The sequence below is a fragment of the Mustela nivalis genome (genome assembly GCF_964662115.1).
Source record: "Mustela nivalis genome assembly, chromosome: 5".
NCBI classification, from domain to species: domain Eukaryota; kingdom Metazoa; phylum Chordata; class Mammalia; order Carnivora; family Mustelidae; genus Mustela; species Mustela nivalis.
Window position 1 is genome coordinate 58,651,860 of NC_139024.1, and position 24,620 is coordinate 58,676,479.

General features: G+C 41.0%; 1 protein-coding gene across 8 annotated transcripts in view; it reads right to left on the bottom strand.

The window, feature by feature from the left end:
* AIG1 (androgen induced 1) overlaps positions 1-24,620 on the bottom strand; it is a 481,448-nt gene that overhangs the window by 325,468 nt on the left and 131,360 nt on the right. The window lies entirely within an intron of this gene.

Below are 24,620 nucleotides of genomic sequence, written 5' to 3' on the forward strand. Positions count from 1 at the left end.
TTCCTCATATAACCCATCATAGAATATTCACCACCAGTCACGAAAGGCCGTTTTCTAAATCAAGGTCTAAGTATTTCTGTTCCACCTTGTTATCAATGCTGTGAGATTAGGTCCTTAAATCTAATCTGCATCCCTTCTTCCCTGATAAAAGGATTCTAATCAGGACCTATCTGTGGAGTCCTCACTCACTCTATTCCCAAAAGAACATCTGGAAAAATCTAGATTAAGAAAAAGGAGGACCTAGTAAAGTGACATGGGCTGGATAGATTTTTTTTTCCCCCTTCCTACTTTATTTCTCCAGCATTTATTATTATTTTTTTCCCATGAAAAGACAAAACCTAGTCAGTGCTCTATCAAAATTTTCTTCTTTTTTCAGATAAAACTCCTGAAAGGTGTCTGATGCTCTCAACCAGGTGGGGCAATTGCAAGGTATTTCTCTTTTCTTTGGGAAACTCCCATAGGGATACTCATTTTATTACTATTAATCACTTTAGTTGACCTCTTAAAGAAGACAATTGACAAAAGCAATCGGACTTGACCTCATGCAGTTTTCCAGAGCAAAAATTACTTTTTCTTCCTCTATGAATGAGCACATTGTGTGAAGAGAGGATGAAAAAAAAATCCCTTAACTTTGAAAAGGCAACTTGCCTAGTGTTTTACTTTAACCGTGGGAAAAACTGTCAAACCCCTCTCTTCCTCTCCTAGTGATGTGGTCCTCACTCCCTCCCCACCTGGCATTCCCAACTCCATGACACTGGGCAGAGGTGTATTTTTTTGGGAAGGGGATTTTGTAGTTTTCAGAACATCCTCACTGGTGCTCAAGCACCATGGACAGATGCCAGATAGCTAGCTTTCCAGAAGCACCTAAATCAAAATGCAGATCCCCCCCCCCTTTTTTTAAGTAAAAAAAAAAGAAAAGAAGCCTTTTCTAATGATTTACTACCTTGGTAAACTGTGGACAGGATAGAGAGGAAAAAATAGCACTTATTCACCACTTCGTGTTTCTTCAACTACACAAATAAGGTTTATTTGCCCTTCCTATTTATTATCTCATCAAACCATCCATCAATCCCAAATCTCCTGAACTGTGATTGGAGCAAAAGGAATTAACCAAGGTCATGTAATCAGAGGACCTGGATTTAAGATTTAAGAAACTATAGATTTTAAGATTTGGGTCTCAAATGATTTCAGAAATGGCTGCAGTGCCGGGCAGAGCCACCCCTATTGTCCATGCCCTGAGGTAACAATCATCATCACTTCATGCTTCAGCCACTTTCTGGGCTTCAGGGAGAAGGAGGCTGTATAGTACCTGGAGCAGGACCAGAAATGAGACTCATGGACACCCCTCCATCAATCAACACCTCCCTCTGCTCACGGCCTCCAGTCTTGCTGGCTATACCATATACATTTAAGTTACTATTATTTGGCTCAGGGGGGTTAGCATAGGCTGGGAGTTCCCAGAGCATAAGAAAGGGGTGGCATGGTCAGCATATTACTTTGAAAATTTAAATGCAAAATAAAAATTTGTAAAACACCATTTTACATTTCTATGTTCCTTTGTCCTATCTTTAATACCTAAAATTTTTAAAAAAGATTGTAATTATTTATTTGACAGACAGAGATCACAAGTAGGCAGAGAAGCAGGCAGAGAGAGAGAGGGGGAAGCAGGCTCTCCGCTGAGCAGTGAGCCCGATGCGGGGTTCGATCCCAGGACCCTGGGATTATGACCCGAGCTGCAGGCAGAGGCTTTAACCCACTGAGACACCCAGTGCCCCAATGCCTAAAAATTTATTGATATGCTGTCTTTTTTATTAGAAATCAGTGGACCCAAAAGGGAGCTGTGGAGCAAAATGGTGGAAGAGCAGATGGGGAGAAGAAGAAAGGGCCAAGAAAGCAGGCAATCTTGAGAAAAAATAAATATAGGTAGCTTGTTTTCTACCATAAAGGGAAAAGCAAAGTGAGGAACTCAATTATAAGCAGGCAAGATGATAAAATAAATAACCTATTTAAGACTTTTGTCTTTTTAAGAGAAGATGCCCAGGAAAAACCCTTTATACCTCAAAGGAAAGCTGCATCATCTAGAATTTAGGGGTATATGTATACCTTGCCATTAAGGACAGATGACCCGCACACGTGCATTTAGTCATCGTATGATGCCCGTTTGTACTACTTTCAAATTTGATCTACATAAAATCTCTCAAAGGCATCAAAGTCTCCTGAAGGGCTTCATGATTAAGTTGAGACTCCCCAAAGCTGGCATCCAAGACCTTCGTGCTCTGGTGTCTGACGGCATCTCCTTCATCTCCCACCAGTCATTCACATACAGCCTGTGCTCTAGCCATATCAAAGAACTCTGTTTATTTAGTAATTTAGTATTCCAGAGTTTTCCTCTGTCATTTATTCCTGTGCTGTCAAATACAGTAGCCACTAGACACAGGTGGCTATTGACCACTTGGAATATAATAGTTTGAATTAACCCAGACTGTCAGCGTAAATAAACACCAGATTTCGAAGACTTAGTATGAAATAAAAATGCAAAGTATCTCATGAGTAATTAAAAAATGTTGGTTAGCTTTTCAACAATAATACTTAGGATTTGTTGAATTAAGTAAAATATGTTGTTACAACCGATTTCACCTGCTTTTTTGAACCTTTGTTTCATCTGGCTCCTATTTATGGTTTGTATGGTGCTTCCATTGGGCAGCACAGGTCTACTGTTCTGCCCATACTCTCTCAGCAGGAAGTCTCTTTTCACTTCATTTACCAAGTTATCTATTCCTCATCCTATTAAAACTCAGCTTCAGCATCACTTCTGGGGAAGCTTGCCTAGTTGACTTCATGCTCCTTCCATCTTTATTATAAAAACATTAACATAATACCTGTATTGCAGTCACCTTTTTAGGTGCTCGTCTCCTTCTTTAGATTGACTCTTTGAAGGGAAAAACGCTTTCCCCATTATTTCTGCATGAAGGACATCCCATGAATCCTTACTTAATTAAATAAATGCCATTTCAAACTTGAACATCAGTGGTATGCACCCATTTACTTCCTAACACGTATTTTTTCCCTAGTACATATTTAATGAGTACTTATTATGCACTGTGAGAGCGATAAAGCAGAAATATAATCCTTTATATTAGTATAATATGTTGCAGTTTACAAAGTACTAGCAAATCTAGTCATTTTCCTCAAAAACCTCTGTCAGGGTCAGGCCACTTGTTTATGTTCCCTTTTGACAAGGGAACTAGGGCCCAAAGAGTTTAAGTGATTTTCCCAGTCATGCAATATTAGAACTCAAGAATGGGAGGTGTGACAGCTAATTCCATGTTCAAGAAGCAGCACATCGTTCTGAGTGGCTGAAATAAAGGGTATGAAGACATACAGCCGGAGACAGGATGAAGAGTCACACTCTTTCCGGTTGGCCGACATTCTTCAAAGTTTAACCAGTCCCTACCATCTTTATGAGCTTTACCACATCAAAGAGCAATGCGGACTCTTACTTACTTAGTATATTTTTTAAATGGATTCTATATTGACTCACTCACTTTACTTTCGGTCCTAAGCAGTCATAAAAATGGTTTGGTATACACATACTATTATTAAAATACAATGAGATGATCGTATACTATTCTTATTAATTATAATATATTCTTAATATATAATAATTAAGATGTAGTATGTTACATATTATAGCTTACTTTAATATATGTTAGCTTAATTAAACAAGGAAGCCATTAGATTGAGTTGGTTCTAATGCCTTGCCAGCTTACATAAGCAAACCAAAACCCAAGTTTATAAATGCCTCAAGATTAAGAAGCTGAAACCTAAGGACAAACAGTTACAAACAATCAAAGAGGCTTTCCCAAATAGAGCAATTCCTTATGCTATAGACAAATAATCTCCTTGTTTTTCTTCCATGTCTTCCCCTTAAAAGTGTTGCCCCAGCTCTTGTTTGTAAACTTTTCCTAACCATTTCTGGTTCAGGTTGATGTTTTCTCAATTAAACTTTTAAAATTTTAATATGATTCAGTTTATCTTTTAACATATAAATGTTTATATTTTTCCTAATAAACTTTAAATATATATTTTTCCTAATAAATAGTAAATATTTGACTTACATAAACATATAAGTAAAATAAATATATGTATATATAATATATACATAAATATAAAATAAATTTCACTAGGAATATCTATACCATCCACTGGGAAACTGTAATGGACATTAGGAACCCATTAAGGATCTTCAACTTGGAAATGACATCATGAGGTTGACATTTTAGACTTCTAGAAGCTGATCTCCTCCTAATCTGAAGGAAAGGATGGAAGGTGATGGCATGGTAACTCTAGTCAATAGTAAGTTAAGGGAAGTTAATGTGAACTTGGAACCACATTTTTTAAAGATTTCTTTTTAATTTTTGACAGAGAGAGAGAGAGATCACGAGTCAGCAGAGAGGCAGGCAGAGAGAGAGGGGGAAGCAGGCTTCCCACTGAGCAGAGAGCCTGATGTGGGGCTCAATCCAAGGACCCTGAGATCATGACCTGAGCCGAAGGCAGAGGTTTAACGCACTGAGCCACCCAGGCACCCCTGGAACCACATTTTTAATTACCTTTAAATAAAAGAGACACTGAGATCATGAAGTGCCATGTGAAGTATGATGTGATGTCATTTCCTGCCTCTGAATGATGAGGCTTTGTAAATGGGGCAGGCTGCACATGAAATAGTGCCAGAAGGATCAGCAAAAGTCTTCCTTGCCCATGGTCAAAGATCATTTTTCTGGAAGTCTAAATACCAGAAGCACCCAAATAATAAAGTTATTAAAGAGAATCAAGAAAAAAGCCCAATTAAATGGCAGTGGCCTGATCATTTTCTGTGGAGGGTGGTTTGTGGAGATGGTGTCATCTGCTGAAATAAGAATGAGTTGGCAAGGTCTTGGGGCACACCCCATTTAAGACACATGATCAGGGACATCATTACATGATGTCTTTTTTCCACTTCTGAACAAGCTACATTTATCCGTTTGTAATAGAACCCCAGAGAAGATGGAAGAGAGTTGACAACAGGGTGGTGAGAATGCTTTGCTGGGATTCCCAACTTGGGCAATATTAGTGGTGGAATGCTTCTTTCAGAGAAAGAGAAACCAGGAAGCTAAGCAAGGGGAACTCAATTACATAATAGGGTGATGTCAGTGCCACAGTTATAACTTGAGTTTCTTCAGATTAATTGCTTTCTGTAGGGAAAGGCCTTCCCATGTGAGTGTAGTTAAGTAAAAATAGTTTTATGTGCTTTGTTCATATTGCAGGAAACAGAGCTGCTCTCTTTACAGTGCCTTACCTCCGAGTCCAAAGGCACTCCTGGAGTCAAGCCTTCCCTCTGCTGGAGGCACAGGACCTACTGAGGGCCATATTCTCCTGCTTTTGGCTGAGAAAATCACAGCTGCTCCTATTGGCCCTCGATATGGGTTTTCTACCAGGTGTTGGTATGACCCAACACTGCCAAAAAGGATTTTGGACAGGCATCCTTCAAGGCCATGTCTCATGTGGCCACAAAGGCAACTTTTGCCTTTTCTGGGGAATAAGAATTGAACTCTTCAATTGAGAATGAGTTGGCGTTTTACACTTGACATATTGAGAATGGAAAGAACACATTTTTCAAAAGCTAGCTAGCTCCACACCTACACAAAGAAGCAGATGAAGGTTACCTTAGTATTCTCTGCACTCCAGACCACACCCATCACTTTGGTGACACTCATTTATTTCTGGATTTTTAGCTTCCAACAGTCCCCTGAGTCCCAAACCCTGTGTCTCTCTCATTTGAGGTTCAGATCCCCATAGTGGCTACTTTGATTCCCTTTCCTGTTCCTCAGCTCTTTTCTTCTTGAGGGCCTATGGCTGTGTGATGCTTCTGCCTTTCCATACACTCTCCCGGTGTGGCTGTCAGGACAGTCACTCCCCACCATAGTGCACTAGACATGGCAGGCATGATGCCTGCCATGCTAGTCCCTGACACACAGTACTTGCAGTGGCCACCACTGTCCCCAGCCCCACTTAGCCCAGTGCCTAGAATATAACAGGCACTAAAGAAGTATTTGTTGACAGGCTGACTAACTGGATAGAGGTTAAGAGTCTTGTGTTCTGGGATGACCCCCTCCCCCACTGCACCTGAGAAGCCCATTATTTTTGCTCAAGAAGCATAACTCGGTGAAGGAAATTCAGAAAGTTAATGATCTTTCTTTCAGTTAGGTTGTTTCTGAAAACAGGATGCTTGTTGGCTTGCCCTGACATCTCAAGTTCCTTGAGAAGGAGTGTAAAATCATGACCTTTCTGTAATTCCATTAATTTTTTTTTTAATGGTCACCTGAGTAGTTTCTACATAATTGTCATAAAATTATGCAAATTCTGAGGCCCACACATTTCAAATTCAATGAAAGTTAACTACCCATATTTTTATTTTTGAAAACTCACACTGAGATAAAAGTCTTAGGTAAATAGTCACAGCAGTTGACAGAATTATTTGAGCAATTATTTAATGTAAAGAAAATGATCTCCTGAATTAAAAAGTTACAGAGAATAAGCCCAAGACCTGCATTTTAAGGTAAGATTGTACAGGTGTGACTTTTTTCACTCTGCCAGAGCACTTCTGTAAGCGAAACAAGTGGATAAATACCAACACAGAAGTCAGAAAATTATGACTGAGTTCCTCTGTTATCATTTCAAATGATCTCTTTGCAAACAAGGAGATTCCTCTTAAACAGATTCTGAGCACAGATGTCCTCTTAAAAGAATCTGTATGTCTTATTGACTATAAAACAGTTACACAAACAAATATACACCAAAAGAGATAGTAGAGCCACATTACCCTAGAATACACACAAATTGCTTCTCAAACTGGGACAGAGCAAGGAAAAAGAAAGACAAATTTCAGAGTTTGGAGAGAAGTAGTCAAGAGGATGGACTATAAGTATTTTCCAATGCCTGGGTCGTAACAGATGCCTGACTTTCACTGTAGGCATGTGTCAAATTTGCTGCTTTGGCCAATAATTTTTTTTAAATTATCAATTTATCTTGTCTTTTTTGGGCAAATTAGGCTTAAAAGAAGAAAAATAAATGAGTACCATTTACTATATATTTTTAGGAACTTTTGCCTAATTGAGGAAACTATGGTGGTATTTAATTACCAGCAGGGCAAAAGTGACTTTCATTCATTCATTCATTCATTCATTCCATAAACATTTACTGATCTCTTATGTGCCAATTATCTGAGGCAGAAACATAAACCAGGTATACCTGCCGCTCCCTCTCACCGTTCTTCCTCCTATTTGTGGGGTGTCTAAAACATAAAGCTGACTAACCACAATACAAAACAGAGCACCCCTTGGTGCTATACGATGCGCACAAGACATTGTGAGTAGATTTCAGGGGGCAAAGGGAGAGCTTTTCACTGGGCGGATCAGGGAAGGCTTTTTGGAAGATGTCGCATGTCAACACAAAGGACAAAGAGGATTTCAACAGTGGAGACAGAAAGGAAGGCTGTGAAGGTCAAGCGAGAGTGTTAAGCAAAGGCACAAGGGAACACGGAAATGGGGAAATGGGGGAGTTCGCAAAGAGCTTGCTATAGAGAAAGGACAATGCTTGGTATTAAGTCTGAAAAAACAGACTGGACCCCGTACAGAAGGACTTCAGACTCCATGCTGGAGAATTTTAAGTTTATTAGGTAGGCAATAGGAAGTCATGAAAAGGTCTTGAGGCAGAGAATGCTTTAAGAGATGTAGTTTCACAAGATTAATCTGACAAGAGCCCATGGGATATATTAGAGGGGAGAAATGGAAGGCAAGGAGCTCAACCAAGAGAACATTATTATTCTCCAAGTGACAGAGACTGGGGACAGCTTTGGGGAAAGGAGGAATGCAAATGAAGGGCAGATTCAGAAAATACTCAAGGCAAACAGCAGAATGGCCAGAAGAACGGGAAAGGGAGCTGGTATTTATGGAGGACATACTATAAGCTGCTCCGAACACTAATATACAGAATGAACATGTGTCTTTTTCTGTTGAAGCTCTTTTCTTTGAACACGAGATAATTATTAACAATGGCTTCTTTTGATCTCAGTATGTTCTGGTTTGGACAATGCATTACACAATCCTATTTTTGTATACTTTTCCCTTTGTTCCCTTAATACGACCTTCCAGTTTACACCTGAAGAAGATGAACATCTGAGGAGTCGCCTCATGGCACGTGGCCAGTAGGTGGCAGAGCCTGGATCGGAGTCTGGATCTATGCATTCTGAACCCCGTGAAATTTCTGCTATACCTGGTTTCCTGCCCCCAACTTATGACAGCTTGTGACTGGAACAGAGTGGGGAAGGTTCATTAAAAGGAAGAGGAATGTCAGAGAGAATCAAGTTAGGCTCCCATGATGACGGTGCTGGTTGGCATGTGTCTATAAGATCTTTAGGGTGATGGAAAGATATAGAAAGAGTTGGAGTGAGTGGCTGGAACTTGGGAGCAAAATCACTCTAGCAACAGATTCGTGAGCCTTCCAAACCAGCAGATGCAGGACCGTAGGAATAAGGATGTGGCCAAGCTTGAGACTGCAGGACAAAGGTCACAGCTCAGATACCTGCAGTGGCTGGGCAGGTCACACCGTGAGTGAGGGGGCATACGTGAGGCATGACAGAGTGGCAGAGGTGTTTGTGAGGACGATTTTCATTCTTCTCAGAAATTATTGGCAACTTCGGATAGAAACAATAGAGTCATTTAAACAGGAGTCTATTTCTCTCTTTTTAAAAAATGGTTGTCTATTTCTTAATTAAAGCTGGTAACTAGAGTAATTTCCAATATTGAATTAAAAAAATCACAAGGTATTTATTTATTAAAATAGTTATTTTGTTAATGATAATAATTTCTGTTCTAAATAATAGAACAGAAAATGATAAATTACAGTCTTTCAATTTTTGTCTCATTTTTCCTCCCTAGGAGAGCTCTCAAATGGGAATTTTTAAAAATACAATTAGTTCTTATCAGAATCACTAATTATGTGCAAGAATGTTGAAACAAATTTCAGTACATTTTTGCTGACCTCAACAACGGCCAAATAACTCAGACACCATTGCCAGGAGCCCGTAAGGGAGGACAGGCTTGGGGCGTCATAGGGTAGAGGAAGCTGAGGGAGGGGAGGTGGAGAGCATCTCGAAAAGCAATATGCTCATTTCAAATTTACTTACCAGCTTATTTACTTAGAAAAAAAAAATTAATTTATTTAGGAGAAAAAGTTAACTAGTCTCTCCATTGCTTCACACTTTCTGTTCAAAGGTAATAAGTGCCTGTAGCCTTCATGGACCGGCACCAGTGGTTCTCAAACTTTTGCCAGTGTTAGATCTACTTGGACTTCTTGACTGGAGGACTCATCACAACACAGATTGCTGGACCAACTCTCAGGGCTTTCTGTCCTTAGGTCTGGGATGGGTTGTGAGAATCTGTATTTAACTAGTTCCCTAGCAGTGCTGAAGTTCCTGGTCCAGGGACCACACTTGGAGAACTTCTATTCTACATACTGGTGGGCATGCTAGGCAGGAGCTGGCTGGCTTCTGCCTTTTTCAGAATTGCTGTGGAACATAAACATCTACTAAGGCCCTGTTTCTCATGGCACTCTGGAAAATGATTCAACGACATGGCTTGGAAAAGAGGTCCAACTTTTTGCCTCATTGTCTGTGTTCTGAATCCAACCTAGTTTAATATTTTGGAAAATGTTACCCTTTTCTGTACCGAGCAAAGTAAATATTTTGTCAGTTGTTAAGGATGAGCTGCAGAGTAAGACCTAAAGATGTATCCAAATTCAGCAGGAAAGCTTGGAGCTGCTTTGGAACTTTTTCCAGATTGTGATTTGTAATGTATTTCAGAAGCCAGCAGAAATACCAACCACTCGATCTATTAAGAAAAGGCTGAATGAACCTTTTCACAGCAGTTTTTTTTTTTTTTTCCACACCAACTCTCATTACGCTTGGCAAAGAGTAGAGAAAGAAGAGAAAAAAAAAATGCTTTTCTGTCCATAGGATTTCATCTGAGTATTGTTCTCCCATAAAGAATGTAGCGGCAAAGAGTGAGAATTGGGAGAAATTTTTAACAATCCCTTTTTGACAATTAAAACAACGAAGGCCCATGGAAGGTAAGTCATTTGCCTGCAGACCAGTCAGTGGTGGAGCTGGAGCAGGAATGAAACTCAAAGGCTCCTGGCTCCTGGCTCCTGGGCCAGCCCTTCTTTAGCACAACGCACCACCTCCCATGCAGCAGAATCCTCAGAGACACATTTTTAAAACAAACAAAAAACAAATCCCACCAATAGTGTATGTAATTCATGCTGTGCTTTGCCCTAAGCCATTTGGGTAGGGTTGGCTCCAGTGCCACTGGCAGTGGCGCTGGAGGGTTGACAGGAGAGGTCCTGGAGGGTACCTGTCGCATCTCCCTCCTTGGCTCGACATTTCCTGAGTCATCTTCTGTTATAGTGATCTGGGTCTTTCCTGTGATGGGTGGGCGGCGATGGTCCAGACAGAAGCCTCATTATGGTGAGAAAGATAAGCCCCATATTTCAACAAAGAAACATGTGGGGCAGACTTAAAGGGGCCAAGGGGTCTTGGAGATCATCAGGTTTGCACATCTCACATACAGAGGAGGAAACTATGGCTTTCAGGATCCTAGGGATGTGCTGGGTGTTTAGTTTATTCAATGGCACATGTCATGCCTGATCACAGATCTCCTACCCTGCACCAGGTTGCTGCTTAGACCTTATTGTATAATGTGTTGACTTAAGCCAGAAAAACACGTTTCACTGTGAGTTTAGATCCAAAAATACTGAGTCTATTCAATACCAAGAAAGAAATATGGTAGTATTTATTGAGTGCGAACCCTATGCCAGGCACTGTCCAGAGCACTTTACATGGACTACGTGTCTAATCCCTCACATTGCTGAGAAAGATAGAAAACCATAAGGTAGGAAATGGAAATGAAGCCTGAAATGAAATAACGAATGTGAAGCACTCTCAAGGCCTGTGCCATTTTCCCAGGATATGCCATGATCTATGAAATGTGATAATACAAGTAAAGGGTTGACAGCAGTTCTTGGCTCACAGAACATACTAAATACTACCCGTTATTAACACATTTTTCTCTGTTTCTTCAGGTGGAACAGACCAAAGAAACTGGATCCAGATAAAAGTTATGAGCCATATTAGATTCAAACCCAGGTAATGTCTTTGGGAACCAGCTGCCACCAGCAGAGACCACAGAGACCACAGTGTAACGGGGAGAAAAATGCCCTCCAAAGCCAAACGCCGAAGTCAGAGAGCACAGAAGAATGGAATTAAACAGGTTTGTTCTGGGCCTTGGTTTCAAGGAGCTCACTGGGTTGACTAGTCTTCTCGTCGTCTGCCTTTATCACACGCAAGTTAAGAGGAAAGTGAATACAGGATGAAGATGTCTTTTATATGGAGGCAGTTTGCAAAAGCAAAATGGATCATTCCAAGCCAGTGGTGAGGACCCAATTTCCTTAACCGAAATGCACAGATCTACTGGTGAAGGAAAAGAATATCACCATTAATTAAGATGAAACAACAGCAGTACTACTCATTATAGTACCCGAGGCAGGTAAGCTACCTGGTAAATTGCTCACTTGGGAATGTGTGACTTACCAGGTCCTGGCATACTGGTAAGAAACTGGGGAAATCCAGAAATCTAGATAGAGTCCACCCCGCTGCTTCTCACTTCCTCTCCTGCCTGGAGTTCAGAAAGGATTTGTTCTGTTTTGTTACAGAGGGATAGACTAGGATCTCTGAGTGGAAGTCTCATGAACATAGATTTGGGCTCAAGAGAATACGTTTTTAACATCAGACGATCCAACAACGAATGTGCTGCCTAGTGGAAGTAAGTGATCAAAGAGAAGTCCCAGGAACACTCAGATGGTGTGCAATTATTGGCATTCTAATTTTCATTATTGTTGTAATCATTATCTTGGTAGCATTCCATCAAGTAGATGTGGACACTGATTTGTATTGAAACGGCCCCACCAAGGGAGTCCCAATAAGTTCTCTTCAGTCAAACTTGAGTTTGAAGGCAGGTTCTATCATTTACCAGTTACAAAGCTGGTAATTAAACCTCACTGATCCTTCATCAGTTTCCTCATTTGTACAGCAGAGATTACAATAAGTACCTCTCCCATTCATTTATTCATTTGCCCCATACTTATGAGGCATCTACTGTGGGCTGGGCACTTTTCTAGGTGTTGGGGACTTGGTGATGAACAAGACAGACAAGATCTCTATTCTTCATTGGGTTCAAATTTCAGTGTGCGTAGAGGGAGTCAGAAACTATACAAGATAAATACAACAAACTAACAAGTATGATACTTACACAGGTAGTAATAAATGTTGTGAATTAAATAAGACAAGGTAACTTTAGTTACAACGGCCATGGAAGACTTCTCCTAGAATGTGATACACACATTGGAACCCAAAATAAGAGAGGAGGCCCTAGGACCCCACCGAGCTAGATTAGTGCATCTGGAGTGGGTTGAGATAAGTAGTTGTAGATGAATTTGGTGATGAGAATTAAAGGAGGAAATGTAGCATGATCTGCCCTGTAGTTCATGACACACAAGAAGTACTCACATTATTCCTACTAAAAAAAAATTCCAGGACATATCGATGACCTCGAGTAGTCAGGGCCGATAGAGGCATCCCTTTTCCATACTTGGACACCCCAAAATGCTTGGACTAATACCTGCTAAACTCACCACCCTGCTAACACCCAATCCAATGCTAGGAAGATCTACATTTAGAACCACTGGAAAGCACGGAATTTCAGAGCTGGAAAAGACCTTGGTCTATCCATATGTCAATGATCACGCCACAATTATGAGTAATCTGAGGGCTCCTTGGAGCAGCCTCTGAAGACCTGTGAAAAGGGAGGTTGGGCTATTAAGAGGATGGGACCTTACGCTTCCTGTTATTACTTCAACCATAAGAATTCTACAAGGGTCTGCTCAATTTTTTATTTTTCACTTGAAAATGGAATTGTTTTGCTAAAGACAACCCTACAGTTGGAAAATCATCAATTGAATCCAATTTCATAGGTAAGGAAACTGGGTCTCAAAGGGGGTTAAATGACACACTCGAGGTCATTTAGCTGGTTTGTGGCCAGCTGGGACTAGGACTTAAAACTTCTCCATATGTTTTACTAAATAAAACAGCTATACCCATCTTTATAGGTGTGGGATTTGTTTCTGTTCAACTTCATGTAAACAAATATCCTTTATTAAAAGTGTATATCTGAGTTCTGACTCTTTAGAAAATATCACTTTTATTTAATTAATTTTGAACAACAAATACAGGTCCCATTTTCAGGATCTTAAATCTCACAGAGGTTTCCTCAAAAAGAAGAGATGTTTCAGTTAGAGTCTAGGAGGAAATTGTGAGGGAACAGGATTAAGGCAGAAATTTCTAAAAACTGTTTTTAAAAGTTGAATTAGTCTTTCCTCCCTAAGGGAAAACTAAAGCTGAAAATTGGTGACCTACACAGATTCAGTATAGTTTGCTAGAAAATTCATGTAGTTAACTAAAGTGAGCTGTGGAGTCAGGGGTTAGAAAGTAGCAGAGGTTTAGGAAAATGACAAAAGACATGATTTGCACAACATTGAGACTGAACAAGGACATCCAATTTTAGGAATCACTACCTTTGATAGTGGGAACGGCTCTTCTTCTATTTAGACTCAAGTTCTGTGGAGAAGGGGGGGGCACTTGGCTACTTTAGAACATTAGAAGCAGGTTTAGAAGAAAGCAGAAATCTGCAAAGTTACATAAAGACATATGTCAAACACCTGCTTTGGAGACAAGAAAGTGGTCAGGAGAGTTAGGTCAATTGGAGGCAAATTTTCTAGTTGGAAAAGGATAGTAACAATGGGGAGCATATGATCCTTTCTTTCTACTTTGGACCATTGAAGCGCCTCTGCCACGAAGGATGAGGTAATGTAAATTGCTTCCCGGATGAGCTGACGATAGTTAATGGATAAGTTGTCCTCTTTTGGTCAGTTAATGCTGGCAGCTAAAGCAAGGGAACAGGAGCATTTTCACAAGGTCACAAATCTTTAGAGCCCAAGGTACTCTCAGAAGAAGGCTAACAGTTTTCTCTTCAAAGGAGAGTAAAAGGGGTGCCTGGGCAGGTCAGTGGGTTAAGCCTCTGTCTTCAGCTCAGTTCATGATCTCAGGGTCCTGGGATCGAGCTCCGCATCGGGCTCTCTGCTCAGCAGAGAGCCTGCTTCTCCCTTCCCGTCTGCCTGTCTCTCTGTCTACTTGTGATCTCTCTGTCAAATAAATAAATAAAATCTTTAAAAAAAAGAAAAAAGAGTAAAGGTGTTCCAAAAAATCCTACAACTAAATGGAAGAAAAAAAAAAGAGAGAGACCCAAATGAGGACAGTACTAGCAGTAAGTGTAAGATTCTATCTTCATTCTCTATAGACTTCCATTTGAATTGCTTAAAAAAAAATAAGTAAATTCAGAAATGAGAAAGCACAATTAGTTAACACACAAGTGAGGAAACATTCACACTAAAATCACAATGAGATGCTGGACCTTCTTCTAGCGCATGAGTGCTGACAAGGGTGTAGTGAGGCTGGTGACCTCATGCACTGCAGGAGAGCAGTGTAAATCGATACAGCCCTTCCAGAAAGAAAGCGATTTGGCAACACATCTTGAGCTATAAACATGGTCATACCACATAACCAGTAATCCCACTTGTAAGAATCCATCTTAAATAAAAATATGTGAAGAGCTATATCCATAAAGATGTTTGTTAGAGTACCGTTTAAAATATTACAAAGTTAGAATGGGCAAGGAATTTCAATTCAATTCAGCAAATGGTAATTGAATACCTACCAGTACCTGGGTATAATAAAGGAGAGTTCTTTTCCTCAATAATTCATAATCACAACTTAATGCCTGTACTCTTTTCAATATTATGCAACTATTAGAAAGGAGGTTATAGAGACACTAAGAGATTAAAATATGTGCAATATATTAAATTTAAAAAGCTGTACACAAACATTATATTTACCATAATGTTTTGAGGGGAAAAAAAAAATGAAAAAGCCCTGAAGGAAATAAACCAGAATGGTAACAATGATGGAATCATGGTTCATGTTTTATCTTTATTTTTCTGTAATGTTAGTTATACTACCTTTAAGATAAAGAACAATAATAAAAAGAAGAGAAACAGAATAATAAAGCTGTGATTGAATAAAGATGAAGATTAATGAGGAAAGTACCAAGTACACTTAAAAATTTTTATTTACTTAAAAATTGCTTTTAGCTATATATCTTTAGTAATTGAGTAGGACTAGGGACTTGTTAATTTTATAAACTATTTTATTTTAGTTGAAAAACTATGAGGGTGTTAAACCAGAGATTTACTGAACCTCACTCATGGAGACCTTCAGAATCCTTCATAAATAAGTTACTCTGAAGGAGGTGTTTAGGAAATGCTGCGACCTAAAAAATGATGGGCTAAAATTAACTTCAAAGGTTTGGGCTTGAAGAAGAGATAAGATTCTGGTGTCCTAACTAAGACAAAAAGAGTGGCTTTTCCTGGCAAGGAACACCCTGTAGGTAATGGAGCAACATAACCTCTCCAGCAAGGAGGTGAAGCCATGCCCAAGAGTAAAGGAGGCCTGTGGGGGCAAGAATTGCTAGGTGTTCCGAGTTCCTCAAATTAATTGCTTCAATTCTCTGGGCCTTGATTTTTCCAGGACACCTGAAGACCTTGGAAGTTCAACTAACATTATCATTAAAATCCCCCAGGAGGGGGCATCTGGGTGGGCTCCGTTGGTTAAGCATCCAACTCTTGATTTCATTTCAGATCATGATTTTAGCTCAGGTCCCGATTTCAGGGTCATGAGATCAAGCCTTGCCTCGCGCTCTGTGCGGGACCTGCTTAAGATTCTCTCCCTCTCCTTCTACCCTCCTCCCCCTGCTCTCTGTCTTTCCCTAAAAACAAATAAATAAGCAAACAAACAAAAATCCCACAGGACTAAATTTTGCAGGATTTAAATTTTTTTTTTACTAAAGTAGCTTTGCTTTGAGGCCACATAAGCATTTTTTTAACATGACCATCAAAAGTTCTTCATTTTTTCTTGTACCTTGAACCAGGCATGTTTGGGTTTGAGCTTCTCAGTCTATTTCTCACCTTAGGGGCCTTGAATTGCTCATATCTTTCCCCCCTCTATTATGGCAGGGGTAATCCAAAACCTTGCCCTCCTGCCATGAGCAGTTGATGCTAGATGAACACAGATGCATTTGATTAAGCCATTCACCACTGGGTGCCATGAGCTGTTAGAATCACATTCTGGATATTAAAAAGGATTTTGCACTCTACCTGATGTAGGTTAGAGAATCAATTCCTGATTTCTTCATATTTCCCTGAAAGTCTGTTTTCTGAAAACCACTCCCAGGATCAATTTCCATATTAAGCATAGTTCTTGATTGCAGGCAATAGAAACTGATCTGATCATAATTAACCCAGCAACAACCAACCCTACCCCCCCCCACCACCAAACACAATTTTTGGAAGGGCACCAAGGGCTCATAGAACTAATGGAGTCCTCAGGATCAGGCTCATAAAACACCAGGAACAAGAGCTCTAGAAGCATTGGCTGTGAAAACCAAGCAAAATCTCACTAATGAGCTGGTTCAAGTTCTATGGAAGAACGAAATTATGAAGAATAGTGAAAAGTGTAAAAGAGATCTTATTTACGTGTGTGTATAGGTAATGAAAAAAATCATTGACCTGACTGTGATTTGCCACTCACTAGTTGTGTAACCCTGTATTTTATATTTCTGAGCCTTAATAATGCCCTCCATAAAAGGAAGAACCAGGTTACAGCCTGGTTAAACTATGGCTTCCTTCTAGCTTTCATGATCTTTGAGTTTATCCGACAGCAGGGACCTGCCTAAGATCCCTCCTCTCCCGTGCCCAGGCACCTGGGGAGGACACAACTGTTAAACCCCAGTGCAGGCACAGAATCCTCCCAATTACAGAGCTCCAGATAGCTACTACCCATCAGCTGGAGTTTGCGGAGAACGGGAAATCAATTTGCCATTCCCCGTCTGTACTATATTGTTCTGCTTTCACAGGATGAGCTGAACCAGAAAAGCCAAGATATCCTAAGAGCATCAGGCAAAGTCTTTTCTGAAAAGAATCTTTAAGACCAGCTTGTGTCCTGCTGCTAAACATCAGTTCAACTTGTAAAATCTCCCTGGTAACAAAGTACAATAAGGCACCATCCGGTCCGCCTGGAAGTTTTATCATATAATTCAAACACATTTCGGGAGCTCTCAGCATGGTGTTCTTCATTCAGTTCTCACAGGCCTTGTTTTTTGTCCTCCATTCTCCTTGTCCACACACCTGACAACTGTCCCATTTATATTCTGCTGGAATCCTCCAAACTGAACATAATAGAACGGAGGGAAACCTAGAAAAGCCCCGGATCTGATTCACTTGGTCTTCATAATCAAAAGAATCTGGAAACAGAAATGTCAGAACTTTGTAAAATTCAATCAGGATAAAATAAGAGAGAAACTTGTCTACTGAAAGAAAAAGTGTTCAAAAATGAAACAGGAACCTTGATAATTTCTCTCTTCTAAATCAGAAGGTTCATCTCACCAAACAAGAAGCATTAATTAGGTTGGATTTGGCTATAAATCACAAAGACTCGACATATGTCAGTGCCTTGGAGCAGGGATCAACAGCGGGCAGCCCATGGACTCCATCCAGCCCGCTGCCTACTTTTGTATATTGAACTTGTATTTGAACACAGTGCCTGAAGCTCAGGTGTGGTCTATGGCTGCCTCCACAATCCAACAGCAGAGTGGAGAATTTGCCACAGAGATGATATGGTCTCCAGAGCCTAAAAGTGTTATTAGCTGGCTCTTTGCTACAGAAGTTCTTGACTCATTTGTTTGTAACTTGTAAGTGTGTAAGTTGTTAACTGCTGCCTTGCAGTGTCCATGTAGCTCTCTCGTGTAAGTAAGCCCAGAAGCCAGGGACACAGCAGTTAATAGTGTCATTAGAGAAGGGACTCCTGTCTTTCTGCTTTGACATCCTTGTACACGGCTTTCCCCATCAAGACCACTGCAAGGTCCAGAATGACTTCTGAGACTTGTTACCATTTCTAAGATGTAGGATAGAAGAAAGAGGAAAAGCAGAAGAGTAAAGAGGGGGACCTTCCTAATGATCCCTGATTAAGTAGCTTTCTTGGAGCCCACAGAGCACTTCCATTTACATTGGATTTGGCAGAACTTAGCCATTTGCCCTATCTAGCTGCAAAGGAGACTGGGAAATAAAGATTAAATTTTTTTTTTTTTTTTTGGTGGCAGTGTGCCCAGCTAAAAATAAGTCCATTATTTTGGAGAAAAGAGAGTGGGCTGAGTTAGCAGGTAGCAGTCTTGGCTACAAAACACTACTTAGTGAAATCATGTGTAGCAGATTTACAGGTAACTGATACCTTGTTTCATTTCGGGGCAGAAGTTTTTGAAGAATGAAGAATTTGCATTCTGGCATTATAAGTAGTACTTCTTTTGCCTTATGTTTAATCACTTGGTATGTATATTAGTCAATTAACATCAGTGATTGTCTTGGTCAGTTCGTTTGGGATCTTTTTTAAAAGATTTATTTATTCTGTGGGGGAGGGGCAGAGGGAGAGAATCTTCAAGCTGACTTCCTGCTGAGTGTGCCTGAGGCGGGGCTCCACTCAAGACCCATGTTATCGTGACCTGAGCCAAAACCAAGTCAGATGCTTAACTGACTGAGCCTCTCAAGCGCCCCCATTGGGGTTCCTTTAATAAAAATGTTAGAGCTAGCATGCACTGGGAGGCTTAAACAACAAGCACTTATTTCTCACAGTTCTGGAGTTGGGAAGTCCTAGATCTAGGTGCCAACAGAGTCATGTGTCTGTTGAGGACCCAGTTTCTGGTTCATAGCCAAGCCTTCTTCTCCTAGGGCCTCATGAGGTAGAAAGAGAGTGAGAGAGCTCTATGAGGTCTCTTTTATAAGGGCACTAATCCCATTCATGGGGGCTCCACTCTCATAACCTTACACCCTCCAAGGACTCCACCTCTCACTACTATAACCTTTTGGATTAAGACTTTAACATGTGAATTTGTGGGGAATACAAAGTTTCAGTCCATCGCAGTGATGGATGCATTTACTCATACAACAAGACTGACTGAGGACCTACACTGTTCCAGGCACAGTGGGAACCAAAGGCAAATTGCAGTGATTCCCTAGGCTCTGGATTCAAGGAGTCCAAGTCAACAGGGGAGAGAGGCAAGCCCATGGACAATGGCCTTTCAGGGAGAGAAGTTTCCTGGGGAAGTAGATACTGGTGCACATGGAAAATACACTGGAAGGTCTCAGGACTTGTGCTGAACGCTGAGGAGCTAGCTTGAAGTACTTTGCCGGGTGAAGAACTGGAGCAAGGGCATTCCAAAATGAGGGAGTAGCGTGTGCAAAGACATGAAGAGACGAGAAAGTGACCCATATAGCCTGGTTGAACACACACTGTGTGTGTCAGGAGGCAAAAGAGATCATCCAGAGATGTGGGCACAGATGGTCAGAACAGAAGGGACATTTGCACAAAAGGCGTGGAATATCCCTTGGACAGTGATAAGGAGGCACCGAGGGGTACCACTTAGAAGAGGGGTATGATCAATCCCTTCTTCATAAAGATCATTCTGGTCATGGTGAGAACAGATTGGGGTGGAGTGGGAGGTAGGAAGGCAGGAGAAGTCTTCATTTACCACTTGTTACATATTTTGCGATTATGTTTAAGTTAAAGTACGATCTTGTAGTTGTTGTAGGAGATCCCTTCAACCAATGGCTACTTAAAAAAAACAACAGAATGGATAGAAATTACCTAGCTTTCATTGAATCTCCTCAGTCATTCTGTGAAGCCCCATCTTATGCAGGAAATCACTGAGGCTAAGAAAGGTGAAGCAGCTTGCCTACAATCTCACAGCTCCTTAAGGGGCACAGTGGGGGGCTTGCATTAAGGTTTTCTGATCCCGAGTCCGGTGCTGTTTTTCACTGCATGTTGAGAGCAACAAGCATTCCAGACTCAACCTGTCACCCCCAAATCCAGTCCAGGCAGAACTATTTGCATATCTTGGCAGCAACATATCTTAGTGGCTTTAAATGTAGGAAAACACGGAGGCATTTCCCCTCAGTCACTTTATGAGGCAAGATATCAAGAGTATTTTATTAGGCTTTGGCAAATACTCTTAATAGGAAAAATCAACCATATATTTTGTTATTCTTTTGTTCAGTGCTGTGGCAATTATTCAAACACTCATGAAAGATCTATGTTTCTTTATGTGTCCAACTTTCTATTTGATTATAGTCCATTTTTCATCATTTATGTGGGGAATAAAAATAATTCTCAAAATAGACTTGCTTAAAGTCTCAAATTAACTAAATTAAGTAATATTTTTATTTTTTTAATTGCTCTTACAGATTTTTGTCTTCTCAGAAAGAGCTTTCCAGATACCTGTTCTCGTCCCATGACCTCCATGCTCGAGTTAGAGGCCGCCCCTCATTTATTATGCTATCCTATGCTCTGCTGAAACACTTAAAAACCTGCACAGTACTAGTTAGTTTCCTCATCTTTTTCTCCACTCGGCAGAAAGACCCTTGAAGTCAGCAACACGATACATATTTATCTTTATATCTCTGGGCACACTAACTGGCATTTAATAGCCCACCACAAGTGTTTATAGATTAATTAACAAAAGGGACTAACACACAATTATATTTAAAATGGTACTATGGGGCGCCTGGGTGGCTCAGTGGGTTAAGCCGCTGCCTTCGGCTCAGGTCATGATCTCAGGGTCCTGGGATTGAGTCCCACATCGGGCTCTCTGCTCAGCAGGGAGCCTGCTTCCCTCTCTCTCTCTCTGCCTGCCTCTCCGTCTACTTGTGATTTCTCTCTGTCAAATAAATAAATAAAATCTTAAAAAAAAATAAAATGGTACTGTGATAGAGTATTTAACATATTTTTTAAAAATCTATCTTTGCTGTAATTTTACTGCAAAAAAGCAAAAGCTCTAGGAACAGCCTCAGGGGTACAGAATCCAGTAGGGCTATTTAAGGCTCCATTTTGGTATTTGTTCAGACTTAGGATCACGATGCTTTTTAAGAAGTTGGTGCAGAGACGGCTGCTTCGGGCTTCCATTTCTTCCTCTCCGTCACATCCCACGCAAAGCAGAGGCTCTACAGAGTAAGTCCGCCTTTCTTGGTTTCAAAGCAGAAAGCCTTTCTGTTTTGCTGAGCTGCTGTCTGAGGAGAACAGATGTACGCTGGGCAGGCAGGCCTTTAAAATTCAATTTAACTTCTATTGTCTGACTGTTCTCCATGCTGCCACCTCACCATCCGGAACTTCTCAGTTTTGGTGCAAACAGGAGCTAAGCTCGAGGGGCTCTCCTGTCTCAAGCATACCCTCTCAAAGCTCTTTCAAGATCTTACATCTCACCTCTTCTCAAGAGTGCAGCACCATAGTTCTTTTGCTCAGAACTGCCATTTTTCAGAAGTGCCTTAGGCGCTGCTCATATCCATGCTTTCCCCCAGTCTAGAACTCTAGATGGTTCTTTCCACCCTGACCTTTCTTTTCTACCTTGTGGGTCGGGCTGAGGTCTAAAACCTACGTCAAACTTTGTTCAGGGCAAGGGGGACCTGAGGGCTGATCGTCTTCCTTCCTGTACATGCTCCTTCCCACCCTGAGGCAGCCAGCCTTAGAGGGTGTGTGTGTGCGCGTGTGTACACACGTGCGTGTGTGTGAGTTTAAGAACTATAACTGCTGAGCTCCAAAAACTGCAGTGTCACTGGGAAAATGGAGCTGAGAATGGGTTGAGCATTAGGCAAAGTACTTGCACTTTGAGGAGAGGTAGAATTTAATTATTGGTGGCTTACCACTGCTTCTCAGTCCAGGCCCATTTTGCTCTCCAGGGGACATCCAGCAATCTCTGGAAGCATTTTTGACTGTCACACTTTGGGGCAGGGAAGGGTCACACTACTGGTGAGAGGAGGCCAGCAGTGTAGCTAAAATCCTACAATGCACCCCCTTCACCACAACAAAGAATTATCTGAGTATCTAAATACTGCTGAGGCTGAGAGATACTGGGCCAGACAGAGGGCATTCAGGGCAGGTGTCAAAAGTATAAGAAACAGAAAAAATGTAGACTTATTCTTGGAATTTTAAAAAATCATTCAGGTGACATGTCATCAACCTCCCCTCCCCTATCGATGACATGTCACCTGAATGATTTGTGTGTTTGAGGCACTTTTGCAGACATTTTCACATAAAAATATTCTTCTGCTCTTGGCACAGAATGTCAATAGGAGACCTGTGATGTGGCTGGCCTCTGGTGCTCTCCAAACTGGGTTAGTCCACCCTCGTATTTATTCACTTTCTCACGATCCTGTGCCCTGGGACTCCTCCATGGCACCAGTCACCATAGGCATCTGGGTCATTCTCACTTGCGATATGCCTGTCCTGCCCGAGTGTAAGCCTCAGGAAGGACTGGGTCCATCGCGCATCCCGTCCAACCCAGGAACCAGCCCAAGGTCTGGTGTATGGAGGGGAGAGGAGCAGGTAAGACAGTGGGCGCTGGCATCAAACTGCCTGAGCTTAAATCCGCACTCCATCACTAATCCACGGCGCAACCTCAGACAAGTCACTTAACTTTTGCACACTCAGTTTCCTCATCTATCAAAAGGAGGATATGTGACACCTGCCTCATGGGTAGAATTAAATGAGTTCATTTGTGCAAAGTGCTTAATGAATATTTGATGGTGAGTGACACACCAAAGACCAAAGAAAGATAGGGTTAAACATCTGCCTGCAAATCAGCAATGCAGAAAATGAACAAGAAAGAGAAACCTTTGTGGGTATTTACCTTTGTGGGTATTTCTAAACATAATATTTTTCTTCTTTGTGATGTAATAAATGTGGAAATCTGTTTGTTAATATTTACAGGCAAAAGCAGTGAAAGCCTCAGCAGGATATACATTGTCACCATATTGATTTTACTTACAACAAATGTTCTACTCAGTTTCTCTGCTACGTCCAGTTTTCTCACTATGTTTATTGCTATATGTTAATTTCAATTTTTATTGTCTCCTGATAAAAACTGATTTATAGCACTAGGTAAGTCAGTCAAAAAAAGGAATTTAGCAGTTTTCTGTGGTTGAGCACCACTGGTCCTCTCGTGTATAAAAGTTACTTTTTTCTTCAGACTTATATTCTTTTGTATCAGAGGGCTCTTTCAAGCACACGGAGGCTTTAATTGTTCTGTAATTGATATTTTCAGAAAGCTTATTGTGCTCTTTCGATCTAGTCTTCTATGGGTCTCTGGCCCTTTACTACCCTTCATTGTCTCGTGGTGATTTCCCATGTATATATCTTGCAGAAGCTCCAGAGAGAAGCTTGATTTCTAATCACTCATTCATGCACACGATTATTCACTTTACACTCAGGAAGCAATTCTTGAGCACCTGTGTATTCCAAGCTCTGTTCCCAGCTCCCAGAATGAGGAATGAACACACCGGTGGGGTCCAGCCCTCCTGGAGGGGCATTCTTGAGTACAAAGGGAGACCATAAGAAAATAAAGCATGTGAACAAGGTAATTTCGGACATGATGTGAAGGAAATCAACAGCACGGTGGTATTGGTTTTCTATGGCTGCTATAACAAACTACCACAAACTTTGTCACTTAAGATAACACAAAATCTTTGTTATAGTTTCTGGAGGTCAGAAGTCTGTCATGGATCTCATTGGGCTACAGTCCTCTAAAGAAGAATCCATTTTCTTGCCTTTTCTGGCATCTAGAGGAGACCATATTTCTTGGCTAGTTATCCTTTCTTCCATCTTTCATCAGCAATGATGTGTTGAGTCTTTTTTCCATTTAATGGCTCTGACATTGACTCCTGTGCCTCCCTCTTCCACACTTAAAGGACCTTGTGATCACACTGGGTCCACATGGATGAACTGGGTAACATCCTTCCCTTAAGGTCAGCTTATTCTCTTTTTTTTTTAATTTTTTTTTTAAGATTTTATTTATTTATTTATTTGACAGAGAGAGATCACAAGTAGGCAGAGAGGCAGGTAGAGAGAGAGAGAGGAGGAAGCAGGCTCCCTGCTGAGCAGAGAGCCTGATGCGGGACTCGATCCCAGGACCCTGAGATCATGACCTGAGCCGAAGGCAGTGGCTTAACCCACTGAGCCACCCAGGTGCCCAAGGTCAGCTTATTCTTGATGTGCAATCCAGCTACAATCTTAATGACATCCCTCCACCGTATAACACACCATACACATACGTTTCAGAGATTATGACAGGGACTTCTCTGGGAGCCATCAGTCTGCCTACCACAAAGATATAAGAGGAACTACAGTTTTAGTCTCCTATTTGCCATCTACATAGAATAGATGTTTAATCAATTCAAGAGTTAGGAAATAGATCAGAATTGTAACATTTGTTTCTTGTCAAAAAGTCACAGCGAGAGCTATGCTTCCTTTACTGAAAAATCGG